Genomic DNA, 22,852 nt, shown 5'->3' with positions numbered 1-22,852 from the left:
GCACTCCAAGATGAACCTTTACCCTCTGTCTTCTTCCAGCCAGCCAACTCCTAATCCGAACCTCCAACTCACCCTCAATGCCATATCTCTGTATTTTCTGCAGTAGCCTACCATGGGGAACCTTATCAAACGCCTTACTAAAGTCCGCTTTCCCCTCATCAACCTCCTTTGTCACCTTTTCAAAGAATTCAATAAGGTTTGTGAGGCACGACTTGCCCTTCACAAAACCATGCTGACTATCCTTGATCACATTATTCCTATCCAGATGTTCATAAATCCTATCCCTTACAATTCTCTCTAAGACTTTGCCCACAACAGAAGTGAGACTCACCTGCCTATAGTTACTAGGGTTATCCCTACTCCCCTTCTTGAACAAGGGAACCACGTTTGCTATCCTCCAGTCTACTGGCACTATTCCTGTAGACAACGAGGACATAAAAATCAAGGCCAATGGCTCTGCAATCTCCTCCCTTGCTTCCCAGAGAATCCTAGGATAAATGCCATCAGGCCCAGGGGACTTATCTATTTTCACCCTTTCCAGAATTTCCAACACCTCTTCCCTACATACCTCAAAGCCGTCCATTCTAATTAAAGATCACTTGGTAAAACTGGAAGAGGTGAACCTGGCATTGATGCATCCAAACTGCATCCTTAGTGTCCTTAGTGATGCTCTCTGCTAAGATCTGCCCGACTAGCCCCAGAAATCTCAGACCTTATTGAACATACTTTGAAGTTACATGTTTCTCAATCCATCCTCTTTATCTAGTATATTCCCAGCACTAACCAGCACTTGCAGTATTATGTTTGTGGCTACGGAGTTCCCGGCAATCTGGTTTAATAGCTCTTTGGAATCATATAATCATCTTTAATAGTATTCTGGAACTGTTCCAGCAGATGGAGGGTGGCAATTGTAACCGCACTTATTAAAAAAGGAAGGAGGGAGAGAACCGGGAGAGAACATGGCACTTTGCATAATTCTAGTGAATTTTTCTGAGTCATCATGATCATATTTGACCAAACTAGTCAGAAAGTAAACCCCTACTTGTGGCTGTAACCAATAGAATACATGAAGAATATGCAGTGGGTGTGGTGTTTGGATTTCAGAAAGCTTTTGATAAAGTCTCTTTTTTTAAAAATTACATTGGATTAGTGATAATATATGGACAAGCATTGAGATTTAGTTAGCAGGTGGGAAACGGAAGGTATGATTAGATTATACAGTGTGGAAACAGGCCCTTCGGCCCAACAAGTCCACACCAACCCTCCGAAGAGCAACCTATCCAGACCCATTTCCCCTACATTTACTCCTTCACCTAACACTACAGGCACTTTAGCATGGCCAATTCACCTAACCCTTTCACGTTTTTTTGGGACTGTGGGAGGAAACCGGAGCACCCAGAGGAAACCCGCACAGACACTGGGAGAACGTGCAAACTCCATACAGACAGTTGCCTGAGGTGGGAATTGAACCCGGGTCTCTGACAGGGATGAATAAACAGGTCTTTTCAGGATAGCAAGTGATGACTATTGGGATACCATAGGAATCAGTTCTTGGCCCCCAGTGACTCACAATATATATCAACAGTTTGCATCAGGGAATCATGTAATATTTCCAAGTTTGCTGATGACACAATGAGGTGAGATTAAGTATTAAAGAAGCTTTGAGGTGTTTTAGACAAGCTCAGTGAGTGGGCAAATACAGAAAAAACATGGGAAATTGTGATGTGAACCACTTTGGTCGGTACAGAATATTGGTAGAGTGGCAGAATATTATTTAAAGGGTGATAAATTGGGAATTCTTGATGCATGAAGGAATCTGGGTGTCCTTGTGTACAGGTCACTGAAAGTAAGAGTTCAGACCTAGCTAGCAGTTAGTGAGGCAAATGATATGTTGGCCTTTGTTGCAACAGGAGTTGAATAAAGGTGAAAGGATATTTCAGTGCAGCTATGCAGGACCATGTATGACACCACACCTGGAACACTATGTCCAGTTTGGTATCCTGACCTAAGAAAGATTATACTTGTCATAGAGGAAGTGAGTGAGGGTTCCTGAGATGGCAAGATTATCATCTGAAGAGAGATTGTACTAGCAAGATTTCTATTCACAGGAGTTTAGAAAAATGAATTGAGAGGGGACTTCACTAAAATGTATAGGAATCTGAAAGGGCTGGCATTCTGGATGCAAGGATGATATTCTTTGTTTCCAAAACCCTTGCAACTTCTGAAAAGGTTTATTATATTGAAGTAAACCATGAAAGCTAGGGTCTGTAATCTGCTACATTTCTTGGCACTTTAAGTTATGGAAGAGGTGAGGAAAAATCAAGGTCTTCCTGTAAACTTGGCTTCGAATTCCTAGCTATCTCTTGCCATCAAGAAGATGCTTTTGATTGCAGTGACTATATTGTAAACCCAACCGTTGCCTCAGTGATCTGCTGCTATGTGCTATTTTCTTTTTAACAATCAGCTTATAAGCCTTTCCTATCATTTCTGTGATCGATCTGGTGAAATCTTTATGGAGGTTTGAGTAACATTGGCTGTGGGGAGTTTTGTGGCAGAATCCAATTGCTTGCCTCTGTTTCCCTATTACATAATGACAACCTGTAGTTCTGTAGTGGATACTTGGGAAGGGTAGTGCTGACTTAATGGTTTTTCATTTGGGAAAATGAATAGAAAACTTGCTATTAAAACTCATATTATAATCATTGTTACTTGAAATAGATGCTAGTGTATCTAACTTGATATATCCTGTTGTGATATGCCTCACAAATGGCCCCAGTTAGTGTGCAGTATACCTTTAAGAGACTGCTCCTGATATAACTGTATCATTGCATAGGACTGGAGGATATAAACATCTCCATCTCCATCTTAACTGGGACCACTTGAAGCATGATAGGCTAATGAAAACATGCTACTCTATATAACTGAACTAGCCCAGTTACTGAAGTGACTATAATATGTGCACATATCAGGGGCTGCAATATTAGTTCTTAGGTTACTGGTGATGCCATAAGTATTGTCTCAGTGGACACAAATACCCCTCTAGAGGCAAAGGCCCACACTTCAGTGGTGGATCATATCCCAATAACATAAACAGACTCAGTAGTTTTAAGGACTTCTAAGGATTTTTAAGTCACTTTATAGTGTAGACTTTTTTATCTTTAAAATTTTAACATTCAAGATAATTAAACAAATCACCTTTGCATTTTAAGTGCAATGCTTCTTCTACATTTACATCACTTGCATGTATATATTTGAACTTATGCCTGATTTGTTCAGTGTAGCAGAGTATCTCTCAGACAATAATGCAAGATCTTTGCTCCTGGTTGAACTTTTTGTGATGAGATACTTGTATTAAATGTGATTAAATTGCATTGAATTCGGAATCCATAGAATGGCATAGCACAGAAGGAGGCCATTTGTGCCTATGTTAAGGCTTTTAAGAGCATCTCACTCCGATGTTATTTCTCCATAACCCCATATTTATTTTCTCCTTCAAATATTTATCCAAGTTCCTTTTGAAAGTTATCATTGAATCAACCTCCATCATCTTTTCAGAAGATCATGTTACCTTACTGTATATAGGCACAAAGGCTTCCTCACATCACCTTTTTTTTGACAAGTACTTTAAATTTATTTCCTCTGGTGACTAAAATTTTGCGATGGAACTTTTTCTCATTTACTGTATCAACACCATTCATGGTTTTGAACTTATGTCAAAATTCCTAATCTTCTCTTCTCTGGAATAATCTCAGGTTCTCCATTCTCTCCACTTAACTGAAACCTCTTATCTGAGTACCATTCTAGTAAATCTAGTAAAATCTCATCAAAGTCTTGTCGTGCCTGCTAAAGTATTAAACTAGAATTCATCATAATACCCAGGCTGAAATCTAGCCAGAATTTTATAAATATTTAATATAACTTCATTATTTTGTACACTGTTATTCTATTAAGCAAGCAAAGAAATCCATGTGCCTTTGTAAAAGCAATTATTATGTGTTCTTCAAAGATTTGTGTCTATACAAATGTAACCTTCAAATATTTTTGTGTGCAAACACCCCTAGGTTTCTGTTCCTGTGTATCTGCTTAAAGATTAATGGAGTTTAAATGACCTTTCTTCAGTATTCCTAATAATATTTTTTGATTGGTTCATGGGATGTGGGTCTCACTGGCCAGGCTAGCATTTATTGTCCAACCCTAATTCCACAGAGGGCAGTTAAGAATCAATTACATTGCTGTGGGTCTGGAGTCACAAGTAGGCCACAAGAACAGCAGTTTCCTTCCCTAAAGGTCACTTGCAAACCAGATGGGTTTTCTGACATGGTTTCATGGTCATCATTAGACTTTTAATTTTCGATTTTTATTGAATTCAAATTCCACCATTTTCCATGGTGGGATTTGAATATGGGTCCCCAGAATACTACCTTGGTCTTCAGATTAATAGTCTAACCTTATATTGTGAGGATTCGGCCATTACCTTCCCCATGGAAAAGCACGATTTTAATCAATTAATCTGTGGGTAATAGGCCCAGCCCACTCCTCTGTGCCACTCTGCTAACATCCATCATTTCACAACTTTGTGTTGAACTTCATCTGACATTTGTCTTCCCATTTCATTTTAGTTTATATCCTCTTGAAACTATCCTTCACTTTATCTTGACATTTACCAGTTTAATATCACTTTAATGCTATCAATGAACAAAAGTCAAGGTCATTAATGTATATGTAAAAATGCAATGTTTCATTCACAATATTAGCACACCACGTTGAACTTCCTCCAGTTTCAAAACAACCCATTCTCCATTCTGTGCTTTATCCATGTTTATGTTGCCAGTATCCCTGTAATTCTGCTGAGAAGCCTATGGTGTGACCTTTGAAAGTTCTACCTCTGCACCAACAACCACACTACTCTCATCAACCTTTGCTACTACTTCAAAGAACACAACCTAGTTAGTCAAACATGATATATCTTCAAAAAATTCCTATTAACTTCAATTTATTGGTCCACATTATTTCAATTGTACATTAATTTTGTTCCAAATCATTTTTTCTAAAAGATTTCCCCATCACTGACAATAAGCTTATTGTTTTGTTGTTGCCAGGTTTTTGATGTTCCTCTATCTGAAGCAGAGGTCTAATATTTGCAATCCTCCACTCCTCTGGGAAGGTTGAGGTCAGAGGTTTCTCAGTTTTTATATTTACCTTCCAAGTACCATAGGATGAATCAGTTCTAGATTGGGTGTCATTTCTACTCCAAAATCTGCCAAACATTCAAATGTATAGTTTGTTTATTTGTTGATTGGATGTGAGTATTGCTAGCTAGGTCAGTATTTATTGTCCTTCCCCAAAATGCTGTTTGTGAGATCAGTGGGAATCACTTTGATCAGCTGCAGTTTATGGGGAGGTCATAGAATCATACAGCAGTACAGTATGGAGGTAGATCCTTCAGTCCAACTCGTTCATGCCAACCACAAATTGTAAATTAATCTAATCCCATTTTCCAGCATTAAACCCATATCCCTCTAAACCCTTCCATGTACCCATCCAGATGCCTTTTAAATATTTAACTGTGCCAGCCTCCACCACTTCCTCTGGCAGCTCATTCCATACACGCACCACCCTCTGTGTGGCAAAAAAAAACTCAAGCCCTCCAACCCTGGCAACATCCTTATAAATCTTATCTGAAGCCTTTCAAGTTTCACAAATTCCTCCAATAGCAGGGAGACCAGAATTGAATGAAGTATTCTAAAAGTGGCCTAACTAATGTCATGTACTGCTACAACATGACATCCTAACTCTATACTCAGTGCAATGACCAATAAAGGGAAGCATACCAAATGCCGCCTTCACTATCCTATCTACCTGCCACTCTACTTTCAAGGAACTATGAACCTGCAGTCCAAGGCCACTTTGTTCAGCAACACTCCCTGGGACTATTCCATTAAGTGTATATGTCCTGCCCTGGTTTGCCTTTCCAAAATGCAGCACCTCACATTTATCTAAATTAAAATCCATCTGCCACTCCTCGATCCATTGGCCCATCTGATCAAGATCCCATTGTACTCTGAGGTCAACTTCTTCGCTGTCCACTAACCATCGATTTTGGTATCATCTTGCAAACTTACTTACCATACCTCCTATGTTCACATCCAAATCATTTATATAAATGACAAAAAACAGTAGATGATACTGTTTGGAAAGTAATTGCAAGATTTTGTCCCTGTGACAGTGAAGGAATTGTAGTATAGTTCCAAGTCAGGATGGCATGTGAGTTGGATAAAAACCTGTGGGTTGTTGCATTCCTATACATCTACCCATATCCTCCTAGGTTATAGAGGACAAGGACTTAGTAGGTGCTACTGAAGGAGGTGTAGTGAAATGCTGCATTGTGTTTTGTGGATGATACACACTGATGCCACTATGTGTTAGGTGATACATAGATGCTACTTAATGGCTGTTTTGTCCTGGATGGTATCCAGCTTCTTGAGTGTAGTTGGAACTGCACTCACCCAGGCAAATGGAGAATGTCTCATTATACACCTGACTTTTGTGCATTATAGAGAGTCAGGTGATGAGTTATTTGCTGCAGGGCTCTTAGCTTCTGACCTGTTTTTATATCTGTAGTATTTCTGTGGCTGCCTCCAGTTCAGTTTTTGATCATGGCTAATGCCCAGGTTGTTGTTAGTTGGAGATTTAGCGATGGTAATGCCTGAATATCAGGAGGTGATGGGTAGATTCACTGTTGTTAGAAATAGCCATTGCTTGGCACTTGTGTGGCACATACGCAACTTACCATTTGTCAATCAAACCTGATGCCATCTGGGTCATAGAGTCATAGAGATGTACAGCATGGAGACAGACCCTTTGGTCCAACCCGTCATGCTGACCAGATATCCCAACCCAATCTAGTCCCACCTGACAGCATCCGGCCCATATCCCTCCAAACCTTCCTATTCATATACCCATTCAAATGCCTCTTAAATGTTGCAATTGTACCAGCCTCCACCACATTCTCTGGCAGCTCATTCCATACACATACCACCTTTTGTGTGAAAAAGTTGCTCCTTAGGTCTCTTTTATATCTTTCCCCTCTCACCCTAAACCTATGCCTTCTAGTTCTGGACTCCCAACCCCAAGGAAAAGACTCTGCCTATTTACCCTATCCATACCCCTCATAATTTTGTAAACCTCTATAAGGTCACCCCTCAACCTCCGACACTCCAGGGAAAACAGCCCCAGTCTGTTCAGCTTCTCCCTATAGCTGAAATCCTCTAGCCCCGGCAACATTCTTGTAAATCTTTTTTGAACCCTTTCAAGTTTCACAACATCTTTCCAATAGGAAGGAAACCAGAACCATTCTGCATTTGGACACAGACTGCTTCAGTATGTGAGGAGTAGAAAATTTATACTGTCCAATATGTCACTGCCTGCTGATTTAGATTAGATTCTCTACAGTGTGGAAACAGGCCCTTCAGCCCAACAAGTCCACACCAACCCTCCAAAGAGAAACCCACCCCCCTATACTTACCCCTGACTAATACACCTTATACTACGGACAATTTAGCGTGGCCAATTCATCTGGCCTGCACATCTTTGGACTGTGGGAGGAAACCGGAGCGCCTGGAGGAAACCCATGCAGACACGGGGAGAATATGCAAACTCCACACAGACAGTTGCCTGAGGTAAGATTTGAACCCCGGTGCCTGGCACTCTGAGGCAGCAGTGCTAACCACTGAGCCACTGTGCCACCCACAATTTACATTATGCAGTGAATGGAACTAGCATGAGCTCCCATTCCTAGATTTGTCAGAGTTAGAAAATTAGATTTTCTTAGTGAAAAAATCAAAATGAATCCTCTCTCACTTGATGAAATCCACATGGTAGCAGTTGCAGCAGACACGCCTGAAAACCACAAGCCCTAATTCTTCTCAAATGCATTCTTCCTTCAAATTACAACAAGAATGTAATGCATTGCACAAGTAAACAGCATGTGGGTTTAAATCTTCAATATGACTACAGCAAGGTAATAATTTCATAAGCAGATCTGAGAGATTTGTTCTTTTTCTTTTGTTCATCCATGCCATCTGCACCAGCTTTAAGACAAATTAGTATCCTGGAATGACAGTAAAATTAGGGCCTATGTGTACTACATACAGTATTGCACGTTGTTTCACAATTGTTAAATATCTATTGTGCAAATAGTACTTAGCATATAGTGGTATTGAAACTATTCAAAGATGCATTTCTGTTTCAGCCAGCACATACTCAAGAGTAAACAAAGAATCAGTGACAGTTACTGGGAAAGTTTGTGATGAAATGCTGCTATCACTGCAGGTTAAACACCTTCATGAACATTACTACTTCTGAAAGAAAAACAGAAATTTCTCATATTACACCAGTGTTTTGTTATTTTAAAACACTTTTCTTATTGCAAACAGCATGGAACACATATTTGGAAACCTTGCAAAGATTTGCTTACGATATATTCTTGACAAATGGTAGTTGATTTGTTGAGTGTTTCTAACATTTGCTTTTTATTGTGACTTAGTGTTCTGCTTAAACCCTGGTTCTTTACCTGGTCTGCACAGAAGATTTAACATTTTTGTTGGAGTGATCTTTGTTGTTTATTTTTCTCTCTCTTACTGAAAGTTTACTCCGAGAGAAGGCAAGTTTAGACACTGTGTTTTGAAAACATATTTGAACCTCCAAATTGTACATGTTTCAGATTCCAGAGACAGGCTTAGCCTGTCTTACCTTTCCTGATAATACAGTCAGCTTGTTCCAAGTACTTCGTCTGGTAAGCTTCCTCTGAACTATTTTCAGGGGTTGAAACTCGTTCATGTTGCAACATCTGAAAATGTTAGAACCTAGATAGATTAATGATTTGTATCCTCCCATCCCCACTCCAAGAATGTGAGCTAAATTCTGAACAGAGTGGAAATTGTCACATTGGTGATGTGAAATAGGAGATATTGGGTCAGACATAAATTCCACACAGTACTGATGTTAATTGCATTGACTGAAATGGAACTGATTAACAGGTAGTGTGGATTTCTTATATTCATGTCCTATCAGAATTGCTGACTTCACTCTTGTTACAATCCCAGCTGAAACTACTACTACACTCATCAAATTCCAGAATGAAGCCTGGCTTGATATAACACATTTTTTTGTTCTTTTCAAAATTTAAAGTGGCAGCCTCTCACAAACATGAATATGTGGTTTTAATGATAAAAAAGCAGTTCATTGTGCAAAAGAAAGAAAACTGAATTAGAACAAAACAAACGAAACAAAACAACAGTTTTAAAAGATTACAACCATCCAGCAAAACAAAATTCCATCTACTCGTCACCACCACTTTAAAGTTAATCAAGATCCAAGGAAATTTTCCTTGCCTATCAAATCTTCTTGCATGAATCATTGAGGATTTTGATTCATCCCTGGTCAGTATACAAATTCATATGTTAACTGTCTTGTGCATTCAATACTCATTTGGCCTTGATGTAACATGGACAAGATATCTTCGTGTAATGCTTTTGGTATTAGTACTTATTTGACCTCGAAAATGACTTATCATGACATATCAGCTTCATCATTAAATGGCCAAAAATGAACAAACTCTCTCAGATACATCGTTAATATTGTCATGCCATCCTGAATAACAATCTTCTGATCTTTTCTTGTGGTTGCTCATCTTTGGCAGTTGCCGATTGAAACTGTTCACACTGGCTGTTTCCAAGGGTAACGCATTGACACTGAGAATACCTTCAAGTTCATAGCCAAGAGCATCAGTGGGAAAATCCAGTTCTTGGTCTTTGTGTGTGTTTGATTATCTGCTCAATATATTAGACTTAAATCATCCAGGTACGTGACTTTTATATTTCAATTCAAAGTCACATCCTCTGACCTATAAAAGGTAGACACTGCAAACATTGTAGTGCACTTGTTAGCAGTTTGTGGGATATTATTTCAAAACACTTATGATCTGTTTCGCCTGTAAATTTCTTGCCAAATAATTGTTTGTGGAACTGCATGGTGTGAATACCATAAACAATGTCTCACACTCTACATCAAAATGGTTGTCTTGCAAACATAACAGGGCCAAAGACATTTGATTTTTCGCTTTGCAAGTGACACATACCGAGAACCTTTTTACAATGCATCTACTGAGAGAATCATAACTATCCTAAGGTTGTGTAGTCGGTAAGATTTTGTTGACAGAACCTGCTTGAAAGAAGGAAACAAAGACATATTAATGTCTTTCTAACGTATCTTGCCACACATAGAGGAGACAAGCTTCTTGAGCAATTCTCTCAGCAAAGATGTTTTATCTGCAAAGTTGGGAATATATAGCAAGAAGAAATATAAAAATCTGAGGCAGTGTCACAGATTGTCTTTGTCTTTATCCTGAGGCTTCAGCATTTGTTTAACATCCTTGATCTTCCCTGGATTAGAACAGACTGCAAGGGTAGAGTAAATAAACCCAAAGAATCTGGCTTTGCTGATCTAGCACTTCATGATGTTAAACACCAATACTTTTCATCGTGCTGCTGTTATCAAGAAGTGAAAATTGTGATCATACTCTGTTTTACCCACAATTGAGATATCATCAGCATTGGCAATATGAGGTATATTTTAAATAATCCTATCCACGCTCGACTGCAATAAATCTTGGCTACTGGGGATGCAAATAGCAACTGTCAGAAATGGTACTGTACAAATGACATCCTAATACTTGCAGGCTCTTGGAATTCTTTTGCTAAATGGATAAACCAGTACCCATAATTTATATCAAGCTTGGAAAAGAATTTTGCTTTGGAAAATTTTAGGATTTAAATCTTCCAGCATTAGCATTTTGAAAGTTAACCTTTTAAGTTAGAGGTTGAGACACTCGATCCACAATACTCTGCTGGCCCCATCTTTCTTTAAGACACACATGATAAAGTTACGTCAACCTGCTTGTCAGTCAGCCTTCTGAAATATGCCATTATGTTCTATTTCATTCAGTTCCACTTAAACCTTCTGCTGAATGTGCACACTGGGCTTCCTTGAGATCAATAAATGGAGTTGTAATATCTTTGAAATAAAGTATTGCAGCAAACGTAACATTGTCAATTGTGTGAGATTTGTCTGGTTTGTTTTTTTTTTGAGATTGGTGACTGTATCATGTGAAGTCTTGTTCATCACAGTGGGTATGTTTCGAATCCTGTGAATTGTGACTGTGCTGAGATCTTGGGACCTGTGCAGAGTGGTAGTTCTACCACTGCTGGAGCATTTGTACCTACCAGTAAAATAATTTGGGAAGTTAAGATGAGTTTACAGATTAATCGTATCACAGTATGATTCTTCCAAGCAAAGAATTGTTGATCCATTATTTGATGTGAGATGGTCTTTCATGGACTTAGCCATGGAGTGCCACTTGCTGGAGTACATATCTTTTAGGATGTGTAGTGGCATTACATTGTCTCTAGCTCCTATGTCAATTTTAACTTCTAATGTATATTATTTTGCCATTTCAAGACATATGATATTCAATGTAAATGGTTTTAAGCATCATATATTATTGACATGGTGTACGAGGCTATCGATATGTAAAATGTAGTCTTCTGAAGTTTCGTCTTTCTCGATTGACTTTCAATCTCATTGTTACATATCTGTCAGTGTCTCTTCTTAACACTTTCCATGCTGTCAGTGTTGCGATGTTATGCCATCCTGTTGGTCACTTGTTTCTGTTCCAGGACGTAGCTTGGTCTTTAGACCCAGATTTCCTGCACATGTATCATTGGGATGGCCTTTTCTTGTTCAAAAGATTTCTAAAGGATTTAATTGGTGTGGAGAAATTGACCAACTCCATTAGCTTCTGCTCCTTTTCTAAGGAGGATCTTTTGAGAACTTACAACTTTTCTTAATCTTTCTGATAAGTCCAGAACTAGAGGGCATAGGTTTAGGGTGAGAGGGGAAAGATATAAAAGAGACCTACGGGGCAACTTTTTCACACAGAGGGTGGTACGTGTATGGAATGAGCTGCCAGAGGAAGTGATGGAGGCTGGTACAATTGCAACAGTTAAGAGACATTTGGATGGTATATGAATAGGAAGGATTTGGGCCGGGTGCTGTCAGGTGGGACTAGATTGGGTTGGGATATTGGATTGGCATGGACGGGTTGGACCGAAGGGTCTGTTTCAATGCTGTACATCTCTGATTCTATGATCATTTATGGAGAGATCAAATGTGCTACTTCTGCAAAACATTTCTTTGGCAATGGTAAGCAAGCATTTTAGAGCTGTTTTCTCAGGTTCATCTATCACTTAATCTGTGAAATAAAACTGCATATATCGTGTGAACAACTATAATTCAATAAGGGTATTATAATTATAACAATTATAATTCATATCCATAAAGAGGTTTCTAACTTAAAAATATTATTATGTACCACACTAAGACATGTAATCCTGTCATTGTGTCAATGTAATATTAAAATTTGTTCTGAATAAAGACTTTCCAGGTTATTGTCAGGAATAGAACAGTCTAGCCTTCCATGCAGCATTGCATTGTCCTCCTGTCCCAGTTCAAGATTTCACTTTAGCTTTTCTTTGTAAATTTAAAATAAATTTGTGAGATTGTCTTACCTTGAAATAATTTACATTTTTGTTTTGCAAAAGTGAATTAACTCTGTTTTATTATTTTGGTAGTTAATGCCCTATCTATGGGTTTCTATGGCTGTCTGTACTCCCAAGTGGTGCTGCTTAAGGAAGTCTCCTTTTGTCTGAATTAGCTGTTGTCCAAAACTGATGTCAAACTGATCTTTTAATTAGTTTGCCAAATATCTTCCACAAATGTATTGGAGTCTTTCATAGATTGCAACCATTGCTATTCTGATGAGTGTTTACCTCTTGCAGGATATTTTATCTGGCACATATATACTTTCATATCACATAAGAAATGGTGCATAGATCCTGTTATTGAAGTGAGATAGACACTTATTATAATTAACAGTTATTTACAAATCTTACATTCCTCAGTCATACAAGTGTCTGGCTAACATTAAACCAATAACTTACAGAGAAGCCTTCTTCTAATGGAGTGTCATACTTCAGGTGATCAGAGGTTAGATGGAATATGATCTATTTATAACCTCTGGTCACATTCTATGTTACAGTGCATGATATCATGAGCATGCCTCTTAATGATAGACTGATTGTGAGTCATAACAGTAATCGTCATCCTCAAATCTATTTATCTGTCTTTTCCTCTATGTTCATTGATACCCTTAAAAACCAAATCCCTATCTGTCTCAGTCCTTCAATTATTCAAAAATCCAGTGACTGTGGGGGCAACTGATTTCCAGATTTGTGCTATAATAAAAACAAAGTGCCAGAAATATTCAACAGAAGAATCATATCAGACTTGATTTCTCTCTCCACAGATGCTGCCAGACCTATTGAATTTCTCCAGCACTATTCAGATCGCGAGCATTTACAGCACCTTTGTAGTTATTCCAGATTTCTTCAACCTTTTCTATTTTCAGCACTATTAATTATTAAAGGACAGTTCTTTTTGAAAGGGGTGGAACAGTAGTGACTGTTCCACCCCTTTCAAAAATATTACAAATTGATGACTTTAGGGTCTAGTTGTTAACCTGGAATGTTTCTGGAAGGTAATTGCAGCTAATAGACATATCTCAGTAATTGAAGTTATTTATAAACTACAATTGTAATTGCAGACTTTGCATACTGTAATCGAATTGTTTTTTATCCTGAATATTATAAAGCCTGCCATGCAACATAGTTTTGCATGCAGCATAGATCAAACTGTTAGACTGCTTAATGGATAAACCTAGGGTGTTGAGTATAAACTTCAAAGTGCACATTTTGCCCTGTGACTGACAATATTTGTATATAAATTACTAGGTGCCATATTTGGGTATTTAAAAGAATAGCTTAAAAAAAAAACTAACCAAGCTAACAGCAGACCAATTTGTGGCTTGAAACCGTCCATATTACTGACACAAGTTATAGGTATGACTTATGTAAATATGGCAAAGTGATCAACCTGCTCAGAATGACCATTATGATCACAAAAAACTGCTACTTTGTTTTTGAAAGATCCTGCATAACGTTTATTTGTCAATCAGATCTTATTTTTTGGACAAACTACTGAAGCTGGTCAATTATACTTTGTTTGTTTTAGATTTGTTGTGACAGTAATAAATACTGAATCTGTACTCCAGACACATATAAGATTATTGCAATTCCTGCTCTTGTGAAAATGCCAGGCTGTATCTTCTTTCCAAATATATACAGACTGAGCAGAGGGAGAAAGTAGAACAAAGAACAAAGAGAAGTATAACTAAGGAACCGGCCCTTTGGCATTCCAAGCCTGTGCCAATCTTCAAATCATTTAGTTAGGGTAAAACCAAACTTTCGGTCCATATCCCTCTATCCCTCCCTATTCATGTAACCATCCAGATGCCTCTGAAATCTTGCCAACCTGCCTGTTTCCAACACCTCTTCTAGCAGTGCATCCCAGGCTCCTACCACTCTCCGTCTGAAAAACTTCCCTTGCACATCTCCCTTAACCTTTCCTCCTTTCACACTGAACCTGTGGTCTCTTGTAATTGAAACTCCAACCCTGGGAAAAAGCCTCTGACTATCTATCCTATCTATGCCTTTTATAATTTTATAGACCTCTATCAGGTAACATGGCAATTTGCAGTCAATATGTTTGCACTGTAAATGACTTATTTTAAACAGTTTGTGTAAAGGCATTCAAAAGTAGTGACAAGCTTTTCAGAAAGATTTCTGCAGTACCCTAAAGATCTATTTCAAAACATTACTGACATCTAGTTTGGTGATATTTTGCATTGAAGACAAGAAGATTGTCCAGTTATTAAAGTATAAGACCTATTTCTATTTAGTGAGGAATAGGAATATTATAGATAAAAAGTCAGAGAGAAATTGCTCACCCAGTTAAAGGGCAATTTCGTCAGTAATAAGCTGGTCATTTCACATAAAGTTGTCCATAATATCGGAGTATTTTCTTCGCATTTCAGGTGGTATATTGGACAGCATTTCCCTGGTGGACAGAACATAGTATAATATGGTGTTTCAGTACCTATAACTTGGCAATTATTACTTACAGACCCCAAAGGAAACTTCCATATCCGCCACAGACCCCAAAGGAAACTTCCATATCCGCCACAGACCCCAAAGGAAACTTCCATATCCGCCACAGACCCCAAAGGAAACTTCCATATCCGCCACAGACCCCAAAGGAAACTTCATAAAGTTTCAGCTTACTTTCAATGTTATTGAGTCTTCCTGACTTGTGTAAAATTTTCGACATGTATTCCAGAATAGTATTCAAGTTAGTTGCTAAAATATTTTTTGCATGAGTTTAGATTTACCTTTCTGCTTTTTCTTTAGGAATTACAGCTGGCTATATTTTATGAACAACAAATTTTGATACAAAATCTAAAACAAACATGTAAATCTGAACCATCTAAACTATAGATGAGGTTGAAAGTGGCCATTTGCTTCCTTATGTACATAATTTTTTTTCAAAAAAACTTCAAACAAAGCTTTTAATACTGTGATTTCATTTATCACATAACTGCTATGGACATAAAGGAACTGAACATTGGGAACTTTTAGGTAAATTTTGAATATTGACAAAGCAGATCCTCTTATCAATGAATCTTGACTAAAAAACAAACTACATCAGTCTTTTATTACACAAGTGATTTATATTATTGGACTATCAGAAGTTTATCTAATTTAGTTCAAAGCAATTCAATTCCTGAGCCAAAATATAAAATAACAATGTCACAAGTTGCCTATCAGAAAGATGTTGTGAAACTTGAAAAGGTTCAGAAAAGACTTACAAAGGTATTGCCAAGGTTGGAAGATTTGAGCTATAGGGAGAGGCTGAACAGACTAGGGCTGTTTTCCCTGGAGCGTCAGAGGTTGAGGGGTGACCTTATAGAGGTTTACAAAATTGAGGGGCATGGATGGATAAATAGGCAAAGTCTTTTCCCTAGGGTGGGGGACTCCAGAACTAGAGAGTATAGGTTTAGGGTGAGAGGGGAAAGATATAAAAGAGACCTAAGGGGCAACTTTTTCACGCAGAGAGTGGTACGTGTATGGAATGAGCTGCCAGAGGAAGTAGTGGAGGCTGGTATAGTTGCAACATTTAAGAGGCATTTGGATGGGTATATAAATACGAAGGGTTTGGAGGGATATGGGCTGGGTGCTGGCAGGTGGGACTAGATTGGGTTGGGATATCTGATCGGCATGGACAGGTTGGACTGAAGGGTCTGTTTCCATGCTGTACATCTCTATGACTCTATACTGATTTTCATTTTGTGTATTGTTCATTTTATGAGTGAGTTATATATGGCATTTCCTGAGTTTGCATGTCTCCCATGTCAAAGTACAAGTGAAATGCCTGTGTTATCAATTGTCTCAAACTGAAACGGTAACAGGAAGCATAGACTTCTTGAAAATTTATATCAGTTCTTACATTTACAGTAATTGCATGGGGCATATGAGTGCACATGAGAATTGGTTTTGTTTTGCAATCACTAATAATTTGCACACTGTGTTAACCAAACATCTGCACTTATTGTTCCACAGTTCTTTTTAAAGTATTTGAATGAATTAGGATTGTGGCAGTGGAAGCACAAGAATATTGTCTTTAATTTTAACTTTATTCTCAATATTTCAATCTGTTTAAAGTACAAAGTAATTACCTTCCTTCACTGAGGACTCTGTACCAAATGTTCTCTAAATATTAACAGTAAAATGCACAGATGAAAATACACTGAGCAAATATAAATGAAATAACACCTTTTAAACTCATCCATCTGTTAACATGTAATGTAAAAGTTATCCACAGAGTTCAAACTTGTATTTTGACTTAAAAACAAAATTCTACGTTGTTCAATCTGGTTTTACAAGCTCATTTCAAATCTGTTTATTCTGGATATCATTTATGATGTTGTTCGAAAGTAAAAGTCATTGAAATAACCTCAGTTGTTCTTCAGCATAAACATAATTGTAGTATTTTACCAGTAATTTATCAATCCACAGAAATAAAACTGATTTTCACAAACCACATCTCCTGGTTAAAATTCTGAATGGAACTTGAAGTCATTCCTGTATATCCAGAGACCCATTAATAATTAGAATTCTCAGAAATGAAACAAATAGTTCTCTCAATAAGTGCAAATTTATGCATCTATTTGGACTTTAGCACAGCCAAAGTACTTTCATGTAATACATGACTAGGTTTCATTGAAGCACTTACTGTCAAAATAATATGGTGACAATTTTTCATGGATATGCAAATTTTCAGATGGTCAATATATTTTCAGATATATGGTAAGACTGTCTGTCTTTCTATTTATGGTTCTTCTGTTTCATAATATACCTTGTAGTTTTAGAAACTCAAGTCTGAACTGTATAAAATCCACCGTGCCGCCCACTGCCACCGTGCCGCCCATATATGGTAAGACTGTCTGTCTTTCTATTTATGGTTCTTCTGTTTCATAATATACCTTGTAGTTTTAGAAACTCAAGTCTGAACTGTATAAAATATCTTGTGTAGTTGAGTGATGTGCTGTTCCTGTTTGGATGTGGGAGATCTGGGATCATTTCAATGTTCCTGGAGTCTATGTTTGCAGGAAGTGTATTTGGTTGTGAATCCTATCTTATCGCATGGATTGGTTGGAGCAGCAGTTAGAGGCAATGAGAAATTTACAGGAATTGGTTGAGATTATGGCAATTTCAGGAAACTGGAAACACTGCAGATATAGTCAGGTGGATGGGTTACCACTAGGAAAGGTTGGACAGATAGGAAAATAGTACAGGAGTCACCTGTGGCTATACCCATCTGAAACAAATATGCTGTTTTACATAATGTCAGAGATGATGGCCTCTCAGGGGAATATAGCACTGACAACCAGGTTTCTGGTATCCTGACTGGCTCTACTGTAAAGAGTGGAATGTCAGATTCTAAGCGATCAATTGTGATAGAGCACTGTCTAGTCAGGGGGACAGATAGACTTTTTGCAGCCAACAGTGAGACATTAGAATGGTGCTTTGCCTCCCTGGTGCGAAGATCAAGGATGTCTCTGAGTGGGTGCAGAATATATTGAAAAGGGAGGATGACCAGCAGAAGGACATTGTAAACATTGGTACCCCGACATAGGTAGAGAAAGAGATGAGCTTCTGCAGAGAGAGATAAGAAATTAGGCTGTAGATTAAAAAGTAGGTTCCCGAAGTTAGTAATATCTGAATTACTTCCAGCACCATATGCCAGTGAGAGTAGGAATAGGAGGATAGGGCAGATGAATATGTGGCTGAGGAGCTGGTGTAAGGGGGAAGAATTCACATTTTTGGACCATTGGAATCTCTTTCGGTGACCTGTTTAAGCAGAATGGGTTTCATCTGAATTGGAAGGGGACTAAAATCCTGGTGGGGAGATTTGCTGGTGCAACCCAGGAGGCTTAAAACTAGTGAGGGGGTGGGGGGTACTAAAGACATAGTGAGATGACTAAGGCTGGTGCAGTGAGTAAGAGGAACAAGTCAAATAGTCAAGGCAGGCAAGAGCATGGCAGAGAACAAGGTAAGACTGATAAATTAGTTTGTATTTATTTTAATGCAAGGAGCCTGACAGGTAAGACAGATGAATTTAGGGCATGGTAAGAAACATGGGACTGGGGTGTCATAGCTATTACAGAAATGTGGTTCAGAGAGGGGCAGCTTAATGTTCCAGGATATAGATGCTACAGGAAGGGTAGAAAGAAAGGCAAGAGAAGAGGGTGATGGTGTTTTTGGTTAGAGATAATGTTAGGGAGGGACTGCTAGGAGTATGTCCAGTGACATTATATGGGTGGAACTGAGAAATGGGAAAGGGATGATCACCGTATAGGGATTGTACTATAGACCTTCCAATAGTCAGTGGGAAATTGAGAAGCAAATATGTAAGGAGATCTCCAATATCTGTAAGAACAACTGGGTTGTAATGGTACGGGCTTTTAACTTTCTGAACAGAGACTGGGATTGAAGAGAAATTTAAGTGGATGTACTGATTAGAGATGGAGCAAAACTCGACCTTCTCTTGGGATATAAGGCAGAGCAAGTGACTGAGGTGTCAGTGGAAGAGCACTTTGGGGCATGTGATCATAATTCTATTAGTTTTAAAATAGTTTTGGAAAAAGATAGACTGAATCTAAAAGTTGAAGTTCTAAATTGGAGGAAGGCCAATTTTGATGGCAGTAGGCAGTAACTTTCAAAAGTTGATTGGGAGAGACTATCCGCAGGTAAAAGGATGGTTGGAAAGTAGGAGGCTTTCAGTTATTAGATAACAAGAGATCAGAGACTATGTTCCTGTTTGTGCAAAGGCCAAGTTGTGAGGAATGCTGGATGATGAGAAAAATTGATGCTCTGGTCAAGAAAAAGGAGGAGGCATATATCAGGTATTGACAGCCACAAGACCTGGATGAGATACTAAACAAATATTTTGAGGAAATAATTCTCAATGTCTTGAAAAGTATCCATATAACAGAAGAGGAGGTGCTGGAGATCTTAAAATGTATAAAGGTGGATAAATACCTGAGATCTGATCAGGTATATCCCAGAATTTTGTGGGAAGCTAGGGCATTGATTGCTTGGCACCTTGCTCAGATATTTGAATCATCAACAGCATGAGGGAGGTGCCAGAAGACTAGAGGTTGGCTAACGTGCCACTATTTAAGAAAGGTGGTAAGGAAAAGCCAAGGGGCCTGATGTCAGTCGTGGGTAAATTGTTGGAGGGAATCCTGAGGGATAGGATTTATGTGCATTTGGAAAGGCAAGGACTAATTAGGGACAGTCAACATGGCTTTGTGTGTGGGAAATTGTGTCTCATGAATTGATTGAGTTTTTTGAAGCGGTGACAAAGAGGATTGATGGAGGCAGAGCAGAAGGCATTGTCTACATGGACTTCAGCAAGACATCTGACAAGTCTGAGCAGGGTTGGATCACTTGGAATCCAAGGGAAACTAGCAATTGGATACCATTTTGGTTGAACTTAGGAGACACAGGGTAATGGTGGAAGGTTGTTTTTTAGACTGGAGGCCTGTGGCTAGTGGTGTGCTGCAAAGATTAGTGTTGGTCCACTGCTTTTCATTATTTATATAAATGATTTGGATGTGAACATAGGAGGTACAGTTAGTAAGTTTGCAAAATTGGTGGTGAGGTGGACAGCAAAGAAGATTATCTCAGAGTACAATGAGATTTTGATCATATGGGCCAAGTAGCGACAGATCGAGTTTAATTTAGACAAATGTGAGGTGCTGCATTTTGGTAAGGCAAACCAGGGCGGACTTATGCAATTAATGGTAGGGTACTGGGGAACATTGCTGAACAAAGACCTGCGGGTGCTGGAGCACAGTTCCCTGAGAGTGGAGTTGCAGGTAGACAGAGTGATGGAGGAGGTGTTTGGCACACTTGCCTTTATTGGTCAGTGCATTGAGTATATATCCTGTTGTAGCTGTACAGAACTCAGCTGAACTGAGTCCACTGTTTAAATATCACATTCAATTCTGGTGTCACTGCTATAGGAAAGGTGTTGTTAAACTTGAAAGGGTTCAGAAAAGATTTACAAGGAGATTGCCAGTGTTGGAGGGTTTGAGCGATGGAGAGAGCTGACTAGGCTGGGGCTTTATTCCTTGAAGTGTTAGAGGCTAAGGGGTGACCCTATAGAGGTTTATAAAATCATGAGGGGCATGGATAAGATAAATAGAGAAGGTCTTTTTCCCAGAGTAGGTGAGTCCAAAACTGGAGGGCATAGGTTAAAGGAGATAGGGAAAAGATTTAAAAGGCACCTGAGGAGCATTTCTTTTCACAGAGGGCGGTGTGTGTGTGTGGAACAAGTTGTCAGAGGAGATGGTGGAGGCGGTTGCAATTACAACCTTTCAAAAGGCATCTGGATGGGTAAATGCATAGGAAGGGTTCAGAGGAATATGGGCCAAGTGCTGGCAAATGGGACTAGATCAGTTTAGGATGCCTGGTCAGCATGGGACAAGTTAGAATGAATGGTCTATTTTCATGGTGTATACCTCTATTGCTGAGAAACTGGTAAAGGCAGCCCTGAAAAAAACAAAATTAACAAAGATTGGTGTTTATTATACTTGACCTTTAAGTCAACATTGCCTAAAGTTTTAACAGCTGGAAAGGAAAAATCATAAGACAGTAGATGGGCTTATTTAGTGCAATTACTGAAGACATTTCTTCGTTGATGTTTGCAGCAAGAATAGTCAGAGGAACATTTTTGTTTTGGGAGTGAGAGCTAAACTAGTTTGAACGAATAGTTAAACTTTGAAGTTTTCTAAACTCTATTTCTCTAATCCGATTATAAAAGGAAAGTAAAATGAGCAAGCTTTAACCTAAATGTCTGTTCATGGATGTCTCAGTGAACACTATCTGACCATGGGGGTGTATGGAACTTAGTGAGGTTCTGGAGTGTCAATTTATGGGGGTGTTGCTGGGAAGTTGGTAACAACTTGTTCTGGTGTATGCAATTCGCAGCCGACTGCGAGAGAATAGCCAATGTCAATGACATTTCATACACCTGCACCATAAGCACAGAAAAGACTAACTTCTTCATTCACTGTTTGGAATCTCAGTATTACTTAATCTTAGTCTGGATCTCCTGAGGAAAAAGAAGCTGAAAGATTGAAGTTAGCAGAAAATCTTAGTGATCATACTTTTGAGTGATCCTGACAATATTAAATAACAAAGATATCATAAAGTACAAGAGAGCTCTTGGGGGAAGTAAGTAAAATTGAATGCATAACATACATTATAAACATAATGCATAAAAAGGGCCACAACACACTCCAGTACACCAGAACTGCAAAAAGAGGAAGAAGAACACCTATACAATGTATTCGCCAAAAACGGATACCCGCGCAATTTCATCAACAGATGCCTAAGGGAAAGACAACGGAACGAGGACATGCCGCAATCGAAAGGACTAGCCACACTACCATACATCAAGAGCATTTCCGAACTGACAGCCAGACTACTGCGACCACTAGGACTCATAACAGCACACAAACCAACAGCCACTCCCAGATAACAACTCATCTGAACGAAGGACCCAATACCCAGCATGAGCAAAACTAATATAGTGTACAAAATCCCATGCAAGGACTGCACAAAACACTACATAGGACAAACAGGAAGACAGCTAACGATCCGCATCCATGAACACCAACTAGCCATGAAACGACACGGCCAGCTATTCTTAGTAACCACACACGCAGATGACAAGCAACATGAGTTCGACTGGGACAACACTACTATTATAGAACAAGCCAAACCGAGAACAGCCAGGGAATTCCTAGAGGCATGGCACTCATCCACAGATTCAATCAATATGCACATCACCCTGGAGCCAATATACCCACCACTGTAATGGACAGCTGGAACTGACAACTGGAAGCGGCAGAGACAAACCACTATAAATGCCAGAAGAAAGATCACAGAAGCGCTTCACAGGAGGCTCCCAAGCACTGAGGATGTCTCTTAGACAGGGGACGAAATGTCTGCAACACAAATTCCCAGCTCGGTGAACAGAACCACAACAACGAGCACCCGAGCTACAAATCTTCTCACAAACTTTGAATTACAAACCAAATCAAATTCAGATTGTATACAATAACATTTGTTATGTTTAGAGATGTAAAATCTTGGGGTTAGTTTGTTGTTTCGAACTAGGGACTGGTTTTGCATGCCACACACTAGGTGTGTTTTTGAGAGGGGTGTAGTTTATGTTAAAGTAGGACACATGTCCATCCCACTTCCTT

The 22,852-nt window shown here is 38.8% G+C and overlaps 1 protein-coding gene and 1 long non-coding RNA gene across 3 annotated transcripts in view; one reads left to right on the top strand and one right to left on the bottom strand.

Moving 5' to 3' along the window:
- LOC122551485 overlaps positions 1-17,167 on the bottom strand; it is a 41,716-nt gene extending 24,549 nt beyond the window's left edge. For both annotated transcript variants that reach the window (XR_006312112.1, XR_006312111.1), the window contains exons 1-2: positions 17,111-17,167; positions 14,963-15,072 (exon numbers count right to left, since the gene is read on the bottom strand). This is a non-coding gene — a long non-coding RNA (uncharacterized LOC122551485). The remainder of the gene's footprint in view (positions 1-14,962; positions 15,073-17,110) is intronic.
- The window catches only part of znf804a (zinc finger protein 804A), a 352,607-nt gene that overhangs the window by 85,215 nt on the left and 244,540 nt on the right, over positions 1-22,852 (top strand). The window lies entirely within an intron of this gene.

Source organism: Chiloscyllium plagiosum, chromosome 7 (genome assembly GCF_004010195.1).
Source record: "Chiloscyllium plagiosum isolate BGI_BamShark_2017 chromosome 7, ASM401019v2, whole genome shotgun sequence".
Classification (NCBI taxonomy): domain Eukaryota; kingdom Metazoa; phylum Chordata; class Chondrichthyes; order Orectolobiformes; family Hemiscylliidae; genus Chiloscyllium; species Chiloscyllium plagiosum.
The sequence above is the reverse complement of the archived record's forward strand: the minus strand, read 5'-3'. Positions and strand labels throughout refer to the sequence as shown.